General features: G+C 36.4%; 1 long non-coding RNA gene across 1 annotated transcript; it reads left to right on the top strand.

Annotated features, from left to right (window-relative positions):
* Positions 1-7213: 7213 nt before the first annotated feature.
* On the top strand, positions 7214-8719 carry LOC133798316 (uncharacterized). Its single transcript, XR_009875828.1, has 3 exons — positions 7214-7281; positions 7377-7451; positions 8008-8719. It is a non-coding gene; the product is annotated as an uncharacterized LOC133798316 (long non-coding RNA).
* Positions 8720-10890: the final 2171 nt, after the last annotated feature.

Here is a 10890-nt window from a genome sequence, read left to right as displayed (position 1 = left end):
TCTAAAAATAAAAGAATTAATTTATTAATAAGTTAATAAATTAAAAGAGGGTTTAAAACCCTATATTTTGAGAAAATAATAAAGTGAATTATTTTTCTAGTAAGTAAACTTGATTAATTGACTTTGGAAAATTAACTAGTCAAGATGGGAAATTTTTAATGGTTTTCCTAATTAAGATAAATTAGGTTATTTTCTTAAAACGAGTTTTAGAGATTAAAACCTTAAGAAAAATAAAAGAAAAATTAAGAGTTTATTTCTTGAAAATTTATTAAGGAATTTAACTAGTATTTTCTGGATATAATACCGGCTAAAATCTTCCATATATTTGACCGACTTATTGAAAGTACAGGTTAATAGCGATACTTTTAAAGAATAAGATTTTTAGCAGATTGTGGGAAAATACTATTGTGATACCCAAGCCTAGGTATTGAGCCCATAGGATAGGTCTCCCCGAGACTTAGGGTTTAGTCTCAAATATTTTTGTATGTATTTCCTTAATGGGTTTAAAACCAAATAAGGATCATTAATCCTTACAAATGATTTTTTTTAAATGACCAATCTGTCCAAAATAATAATAATGAATTATGAAGTGCCATAATTAATCCAAGTATATTGTATAGATAATTGGCGTATTGGCTAAGCATAACTGGACTTTATATTGGAGGGTGAAATCCTGCTGAGAGCAAAGGACTCCAAGTAGGTCAACTTCTATTGTGTGGCTGTGACATGAAACGACTATTGTATTGTATGTTAGTATAGAGACACATGCACATATATACGCTATCGTAGAAAGTTTGCCTCGAGACGTTAGTCTAGTTGGTGCTGATTCGGAAAATATGACTGATAGATATCAGTCATATTCTAGACGGCTGATCCCCGTCACACTGTTTGCTTTTATTTATGTCCGGTTCATTATCGCGATGAGTGGCCAAGAGGTGAGGATTGTTAGTTTAAACCTAGGGGCGCCAAAATTAATGGGACCTAGGGGCCCTCATGCTTACTTAATCAGTGAACGGTTAGAACCCGAGCAAGTGCTCTAATAAGTTATTCCAGGATAGTAGCCGTGAATATTGGTCATTCAGTGAGAGTGCCTAGAGATACTAGGGGTTGCCAAGTTTGAGTGAGGTTGAACACCCTAGGGGCAACTGCTCACCAGCACCACTGATTAACATAGAAGTCTCTGTAAAACCGTGTAACTTCGATTACACTCTTGGATAAGTAGTGATTCCCTAGGTAACTTGAAGGTTACCCTTGTGAGGGATTTACTCTTGGATAAGTAGCGATGCCCTAGGTAACACGATAGTTACCCTTGATGGGAATATTTATTGGCTAGATCTTAGTGTTGAGACTCGGTTCTCTCTTACAGATTAGCATTTATGCTGGAGAGCGTGTTATGCCCGAATTGTTGGAAGTTATCGAGCGTTGGTCTCGAATTATATTGTGATATATTATATCTGCTTGCTCTGGGATTTTCTGAGTGCAGGAATTTATCTGTTTATATGAAATAATTTGTCATTGGTTATCAGGCATGAGCATAAGTTTGCCAGGACACTTTTGGGTTCTTGAAATTGATTGTGTAGGGTCCGAATGGATCTGAAACCCTAATTCTCTCCATGCTTTTGTTTTTGCTTACCTAGTTGAACTTACTAAGCGTTTTCGCTTACCTAGTTGTTTCCTGTTGTAGGTAAGAACAAGGGCAAGGCAGAGCAGTGAGCTCTGGAGTCTACCTTGCGAATGTACATGTGGACTGACCTTTTTGGGAAGCCGTTTTGTTTTGGAAATGTTGTGTTATTTTCATAAACTAGGCTCATTTTACTATTCATAAAATATGTTTGTATTAAATGTTAAGTATGGCCATACGACTTTTAAAAAAGATTTTTTTATACGGGTTTTCGAGACATATTGTTAAATTAAAACATTTATATTTCCGCATTATTGAGTCTTGAAAATCCAAGTCGTTATAGTTTTCCCAACACATGTATCTATAACAACGCTAATGAGCGTGTCCTGACCCTACATGTCCATATAACAATGCTAATAAGCGCTTTCTTTTGCATTCACAAGCAATGTCAATGCTAATAAGCATCCCTATACTCTCACACATATACAATCATGCTAATAAGCATGGCGATTCATATTAATGTTCAAATAAAGTGCTAATAAGCACGTTCTTAACATTCGCAAGCATTAACAGTACTAATAAGCACGTTCCTGACATTCATATACATAACATAATGCTATTAATCATTTCTAACATTCAAGCGCAATAACGATGCTAATAATCATTTTTTGGCACGCATAGGCAGATAGCGATGCTAATAAGCATTCCTTCTAACATTTAACGGTGTTAATAAGCATCTTCTGGCATACATGCACATATAGCAGCGCTAATAAGCGTTTCTGACATTTAAGAGCAATAATGATGCTTATAAGCAATCTTACAACATTTTTAAGCGACTTTGTGCTAATAAGCACATCTTTAACATGCATACAACAGTTAAGGGCCAGACCCTATCAGAGTAGCTCATGAATTCTATTTAAACAAGCAGGTAAGGCATATATATTTCATTTAAGCAATTGCACACATCACTATATTAATAGTTACCGAACCCTGAGTCAAGCTTGTCTTTAGCGACAAGTGTACATGCCTAGGCCATCATCAGAAACCCTTCAACCTTGACAGCTCTAACACCAAGTTGTAACACCCTGCTAATTAGGGTATGTTTCCATGTGTGTTTAAATTAGTGCGGGACTCGCTAAACGAGTCATTTGGGCTAAAACATGTGATTAAGCCTGTTATCCAAAAAGCAGGCATGGGTGACGTGGCAAGAGCTTTAAACACGTGGCTGACACCTGGCAGAAGCTCTGTTCGACCATCAACCAGTGAGATTCCCCTGGCATAATATTTGGATTTTATATACGACCAGCCTGGTCGTATACTCCATATATTTTGAGATAATCTTGTACGATTGTAATCATATCCGAGATTATCTCCCATGATCCACATTGATCCGATTATTTAGGAAAGAATATATGTAACTAATTCGTGTAATCCTTCTTGAGCTTATAAATAGAGAGAAATAACTCAAGGAATGGACTTTTGGCTGATTTAAGTTTATGCTTTATAAGAGAATTAGAGCTATTATCTTACGATTGTATTATTCATCTCTCTAAGGCTTGTGAAACTCAGAGAACCCTAGTTCTTTGATCACTCCTTTGAGAATTAATATCAATAATAGCTTAAGTGGACGTAGGTCATTACCAATTCATGGGGCCGAACCACTATAATTTGTTATGTCATTTACTGTTCTTTCCATTAGATCTATTTCAACACCTTCCATCACATCAAGCATTTGACTCAGTGTTAGTTGACCAAAACGAGGGTCAACATTCTGGTGCTTTCACTGAGAGCTTGAGACGGGGTTGTTGAAACACTAATGGCGAAAACAACAAAGAAGATTGGGCAGATGGCTGGCGCTGCACCATCTCAACCTCCTCCTCCGAACATGGCTGAAAATGAGCTGCACTTGGAATTTGATGAGGAGGAACTGGACTCCAAAACACTAAGAAATACTCTGGGAGTATTGCAAGACGAATTGGCCAATCTGAGGGCCAGTCAAAAAAGTGCTGTGGAGACTATGGCGCGACAGCAGCAAGAAATAGAGCGTCAGCGCCAAGAGCTGAGTGAAAGACAGGCGGAGATGGACTGTCGTCAGAGGGAGGCCATGGCAGCCCTCAAAGCAGCCATGCAATTGGCTAGGAATCAGGCTACACCTGCCTCGCAGCCTGATCCACCCTCGAATGGGCCACCTCAAAGGGGTCCTAATCCTAGCCCTCCGATCCAGCCAACGAGCCCTAAAAGGCCGGAGCAGCCACCAATGCCTTAGGAATATGTCCCACCAAGGGATCCTAAAATGCAACCTCCATCCTAGGCTGGTCGAGGAAATCCCCCACAGCCAAGGCAGAATAGGGCCGAGCAGCAGCCCCGCAGTCCTAGACGCCTAGGGGGTGAAGAGCCGAACCCATCGAGCAGGGGACAGCGTCCTTCTGGCAATAGAAGGAACTCAGAGATAAGCTCTACGGTCAGGGGCCCCCCATTGCATGATAATGCACGGGGACCTACCGACCAGCGCAGGCCTCCCCCTAACGCTCGGGAAGTTCGAGCCCGAGGAGGCAACCGAGGGGACAGTCGGTCCCACCATACACTACACCAAACACCCATTACCATAACACATCATTATAATACTATTAAAAAAGAGTTATTGTATATTAGGAAAGTTTCACGCGGCACGGGAAAATAAAATAGCGCCAAATATGACTAAGTTTTTCTACAGTAGACTCCCTTTTCCCGTGTACCCATTTCCCGTATACCCATTTCCCGTGTACCCATTTCCCGTATACCCATTTCCCGTCTCATTTTCTTCTCTCTTTCTCTTCCTGGTATACTCTCCCGTGTCTCATTTTCTTCTCTATTTCTCTTCCTGGTATTCCCATTTCCCGTGTCTCATTTCCCGTATACCCATTTAAATGAGACCTATCTCTCTCGGTCTCTCACTCCCCTTCACAAAAGATAAATCCTGAGAAGGGCTACACCACATTCGAAGGCGATATAGGAGTTCTGGTTCGTCGGCGGCGGCAGAGAGGCGACTTCTCTTTGGCTCAATCTCTGCAGCTTTGCCTCATTGGCTTCTTTGACTTTCCCGTTTCCTAGCCCGCCTATAACTCCCCCGTTTTCTTCTTCGCACCCATCTGTGCCTCTCCCTGCATCAAATATTCCATTTACGCAATACCCACCATTAGAATCGACCAGTCCCTTCTGAGGCTAGGAGGCACGATCTTCCCTGGAGGCTTTGGTTTGAAATCAGGTAATGTTCTCGTCACCATCACCAAATGCTTTCCCTTGCTCTCTCTCTTCTTCTTTCTAGTTTCTCCATTTATTCAGAGGCTTGAAAGAACCCAAAGAGTAATCGATTTTGAGAGGGTTTTTCTCTTTCATGATTGAGCTACTATTATTGGTATGTAGTTTTGTTTTCTTTTTTGATTTCCGAAAGCCCCAAAATTGACTCTCAAATTGGTTTGTGTTTCCCCTAGATATCAAAAATCTCTTGCATTTTATTTTTTAGATTTCTCCTCGTAGTTTGGGTAATGCATTGCTCTGTTTCTCATTTTTGTGAAATGAGATTGACTAGTTCAGGCATTGGCATAAATAATTTCTTTCGTTTTGTTCCTTATACAATTTTTTTTTGTTTTTTTGGTTGATTCTATCTCTTGTGGTTTTACGAAGTATTAGACTTGCAGATATAGGTGGGTTATCTCTTACGCTTGTGGCTCACTGTCTTTATGACTCTCATTAGGTGCACACATAATTTCTGGGAATGTTTTTGAACCTCGAGCATTAAACGAACTTCTTCCTCAGTGGAAACAGGAAGAGGTAATTGTTTTCTCTCCTTGATTTCTTTTATTTTAATCGAGTTCTTTAGTCATGTATGTAAATTATTAATGTAATATAGTAAAACTTTCGGGAAGTGATCCTGTGTTAAACTAAGTGTGTACATGAATGTCTCTGGACATTAGATAAGGAACAAAATCTACCTCAGCTTGCGCTTAAATTAGTAATATGAATAAGGACCATGCTTTCACTTTTAGATGAGATAATTCACCCACTGCAACTCTCACTGCAGTTTAGCAACTAAATCTGTTTTCTGCTGATGTGATGATAAGATATTTTCTTCACCAAACTGTGTTTGCAGTCGCTGATCACTGTCCCCGTCTCATCTGACAAATTTTGGTTTCTTACAAAGAATCGTGCACTTTCTTTGCCATGCCCTTTTGATAATAAAGGAAATTATGTAATAAGGTATTCAAGTTTCTTTTTTGCTCTTTTCCTATTTCCCCTATCACAAGATTCACAACAATTCGTCAATTTTATTTTAATTTATTCAATTAAATAGTTGCTTACCCCTATATATTTTTCTTAGCTATTGAGCCCCGAGGATCTATTGCAGTGTGGGCTTCCATATTGTATTCAGTTTGATTTTACCTATATATGCTTCTAGGTGTTTCTTTCCTAAGTGTATAAAGTATGCTAACCATTAGGCTATAAGTGGCACTTAGCCATTGTGCTAGTAATCAATGTCAATCTGCAGCCAGAAGATTGAGTTAGATGCTTTGACTATCTTTTTTTCTCTTATGTCGGACACGATAGTTCCCTTGGCTTGGATGGGTACACAGTAGTTTGACATTGAACCTTTACCCCAATTACAAATATGAAACAAATAAATTGTGAGGTCATGTTCACAACATGAAGCTTTTGGACTCCTGCCAGTCTTTTTGTAACTAAAGTAATATGTGATCAAAATGCTAAATTATGTGATGCTAGTGTCATTGAACTAAATTGTGATTGAAAATTTTGATCCAGTTTAAGTCAATTAGTGCATTGGATGGGAGCCGAGGCTGAAGAATTAGGAGTAGAAATATACCCAGGTTTTGCTGCTAGTGAGGTACTCCTTTTGCTACTCTCTTATTAGTTTTAATATACTGTTGGCTATTTGTATTTACGAGTTATGAAATTAGCAGATATTGTATGATGCGAATGATTTTGTTGTTGGGATTGGCACTAACGATATGGGAATTGCAAAAGATGGTTCAAAGAAGGAAAATTTTCAACGTGGTGTAGAACTGAAAGGCAAATTCTCTCTCTCTCTCTCTCTCTCTTCTCTCTCTCTCTCTCTCTCTCTCTCTCCCTCTCTCTCTCTCTCTCTCTCTCATGCACAACTGCCTATAACACATGATTATGTAAGATTTCTAAGGTGTATGCTTTGTTACATGCTGTTACTGCCATTATTCAATCTTGTCAAGCTACTTGTTTCTATAACTTTAAATCCCTATTCTCCCATTGCATTACTGTCATTTTTGCTTTTAAATCCAAGATTCAAACGTGTAGGAGAAATAGTGCTTCCTAGATGGAACTTCTGCTGTTTAAACTAAGACAATACTCATGATAGTGAAGGAAATTTAGTCTTCCAACTGCCTAGCAAAGCTGTGGTATGGAGTAGATGTCATCAATATGGACACAAATGCTTACATGATTGTACACTTTATGCAAATGTCATGAACTTGTAGCAAGTAATTTTTACCCGTAGATTATTGATAGATGTAGCCTTCTGATTAGCTTGTACATTTTCATGGTATTATCTAGGCTAGACAAATTGATGAACGTGTGAGACCAATGCAAGACGGATAATGCTTTTATCTGAGGGCTGTTGAGGGTCATTATCGGAGGTTTGTTGGGGAAAAAAAGCTGCATAACTTCTTAAAGTTCCAACTTTCAATCTTTTTCAATCACCTATTATAATGTCATACTTTATCTTTATAAGAAAATAATTAAAAAGTACAACTTGAGAGAGAAGGGACACTCACAACATCAGACTTATGCTTTGGGAATTAAAGAGGTGATCTACTTTCAATATATGTTTACTTGAATTTCGTAGAAACTCTAGCATAAAAATAAATAAAGAAAGAAAGAAAGAAGAAAAAAAATGCTTCAAGCACTAGCATCAAATACATTATGTCCATGTTAACTCTATTAATTATATGTATCTTAAGGTAGAACAGAAACTAGGTTGACACATAAGCCTTCCAATTGAGAACAATAAAATAAAGATGAAAAAAATTGTAATACTCCTTAGTGTTGAGGCCCAAAGAGAAGATAGAAATTTCATGCTTTCCCAGAGAGAACTGAAATCCATTTCCTTCAACTTCCAACCAAATTACATAAAGTACTGCTATTGTTTATGTAGAATTATGTCTATAAACATTGAAATATATATTTATTGAGAAACCAATTGGCATGGGAAAGTGTATCAATAGTATTCTATGTAATTTAGTTGGAAGGTAAAGGAAATGGATTTAGATTCTCTATGGGAAAGCTTGACAGTTTCACCTGCATGATTGATACCATAAGGTTTATAAAAGTTTTCATAAATTGTGCTACTTTTCCATTGCCAGGTCTAGGAAATTGATGAGAGCAAACATCATCCTGGTTTTGTGCTTCACACATTGGGTTGGCCTTTGGATCAAAAGACATATGGAGGATCGTTTATGTACCATATGAATGATAGACAGGTTAGAAAGTGCTTTTTTTTTTTGCTTCGTCTAATTCATTCTTGACTACTCCAGAAGAAAAAAATGACTGACCTTATGAGAACTCAAAATAAAACATTTAATTACTATAAGTTTCTTTTTTGATGAGATCGTTGAGCATTGTTTATTGTCTGTGCCACAAGTCTAATTGTTTTGTTGTATGTGTGTGTGTTTTCTTTTTTGTTGTAAACTCATGAAGCGTTAAGTCTTATTTTTTTTATTTTTTTTAATCTTTTAGGTTTCCATTGGTCTAGCAGTTGCTTTGAATTATCGCAATCCATTTTTGAACCCTTATGAGGAGTTCCAGGTAATCTAGATCTCTAATTTCATGATGTAAATGTGGTGATTTATTTATTTTTTGCTGTCTCTTTTATGACTCTTGGGTATGAGAAGTTATTGGGAAATGAAAGGCTAATTTTTAAATTTTGTCTGGAGGGTATTGTTTCTTTCATCTTTGTTGGGAACATGATAGACCCCTAATATGATTCACGCACAATAGGATTACGAGGGGTAAAACTGTGACTTATTAGAAGGAGAAAGAATTAGGGGTATATTGGTCTTTGTACTTGGTATGATGCAGTGACCTACATGTTTTCAGTTGTTTATCTTGCATTTTTTTTTCTATTTCTGGAATATGTACTACAAATAACATATTTTGGCTAGTTTTTCTGTACAAATACAAATATGATGCTAGTTAAATTTTAGTCTATCCCATACCCAGTTTTCCCTGGAGGAGCAATTATTGGATGTTCGACTGGCTTCTTTAATGTTCCTAAAATCAAGGGAACACATACAACAATGAAATCAGGTACCCTTGCCTAATCCTTTTAACTAATTCAATCTGCAATCAATAGATACACAAAGATCGAATTAGGTAAATTTTGGATTTCAAAGGCTGTTTTAATATCTATTGACAAAATTTAATATTCTATTAATCTTTTAAGTATTGATTATATTCTTTAGGTTAGGGATCGAATTGGCAAGGAGCATTGCAAAGGTAATTTGCAAGAGGTACAGAATTTGTTCTTTTAACTCTTATTATTAATATCTTAAAAATGTTAGAGGAGTTTGAATATCTTAAATATTCATCCATAGAGAAGTAGGTTCTGAGATTAAAATTGTGTACTGCGGTGATAACGGAAGGTTGAAAACTTGTGTGTATTAGAGAAGTAGGTTCTGGAAAATTTGTTTGTGTGCTGCAGTGATATAAGGAAGAAAACTTATTGTGTGTTGTTTGAATTTCTTGACTTGGTATTGATAGATGGTTAGGTAAGCTTTTATATGTATAGATTAGATTTTTCATTATATGTATAGATTAAAATTTTCATTTAGTCATATTGTTTTCATTATTTCCACATGTATAGATTAGATTTAATTGCCACAACCCAAGCTAAAATCTTGTCTTTGATCCAAACCCAATTAGTTAGTGGCTACCATTTTAGAATCTGATTTTTAAATTAAAAACAACACTAGAATCTCTTGAACTAGAGACTATTAAATGGATAGAAAATAAACCAGCAGAATTAACAAAAAATGGTGGTCAAGACTTGTGTTTAGATAAGCCTCCAATAAGATAACTAGATAAGCATTTAGATAAGCCTCCAATAAGAAAGACTTGTGTTAGAAGTTGTCTGGGCTGTTAGGTTGGGAAGATATTGTAGATAGAGAGTGAGATTTACTTAGAGAAGAATTTGGCAATCTTTGGGAAAGGGGAGCCTCTCAATCTAACTCAACCTTGGGAAAGGAATTGTAATATGATCAATCTGGTGTCGGTACAGGTCAGTTACCTGAAAAAATAAAAAAGACAAGAACGTAGCAAAGATTCAATTCGAAAATCTACCAACAGAAAAGAAAGACAACAAATTTCCAGAAAAATATCGATGCAAAGTAACATATAATGAAAACTTACTCCACCCTAGAAGATATTAAGATGAATGACAAAAGGATAACACAGAAAACACATGCACATGGACATGGAGGTATAAACCATGGACATGAGCATATATTTTTCTAATTTTAACATTTAATAAAGTTGAATTAAAAAAAAAAGTAATCATATATATTCATATGTGTGCAAGAGAAAGAGAAGCTCAAAACTTGTTGATGAAGCATCATTGTAGACTTCATAAACATAAGTTAAGTAAAAATATAGGGTACTAGTCAATTAAATTTTGGTAGCAAGAATTGTTAACCCTTCACAAACGTCCTGAGCCACAATGATAAATACTTTAACATTTCAACAATCCTTATCAACACCAAAGAATTCTCCAGTTAAACATTACTTACCTCCCATATTACCAAAATAGTCCATACCACTTTGAAGGAAAAAATTTCGAAAAATAAGAAAATATCAAGGGACTAATCAATAATGAGAGAGAAAGAACAGACCAATCATTTGCATAGTCTTTGTATGTTGCATTGTCTCCTACTTCAACCATCACATATAAAGTTTTACGTAATCATCTGATACAAATATTATCAGTTGGCCAAGAGAACCACTACAGCACCAACATAGCAAACTAACATTGAAACCAAAATATAACTAAAGATGATAGACCCTGGAAGAGAATTACAGTACTTGAAAGAATTCCTTGTAAAGTATATATCTTATTGATATCAATCGACTAAGCTTTCGAGTCCTTAGTTATCTATCTCCGTGAAAGCAACTTTACTACAATTAGAAATTACCTAAACATTCACTACCCTAACAAAAGTACAACTTAGTAATAGCATATATTGTAGAAGATG

This window comes from Humulus lupulus, chromosome 1 (genome assembly GCF_963169125.1).
Source record: "Humulus lupulus chromosome 1, drHumLupu1.1, whole genome shotgun sequence".
Classification (NCBI taxonomy): domain Eukaryota; kingdom Viridiplantae; phylum Streptophyta; class Magnoliopsida; order Rosales; family Cannabaceae; genus Humulus; species Humulus lupulus.
The sequence above is the reverse complement of the archived record's forward strand: the minus strand, read 5'-3'. Positions and strand labels throughout refer to the sequence as shown.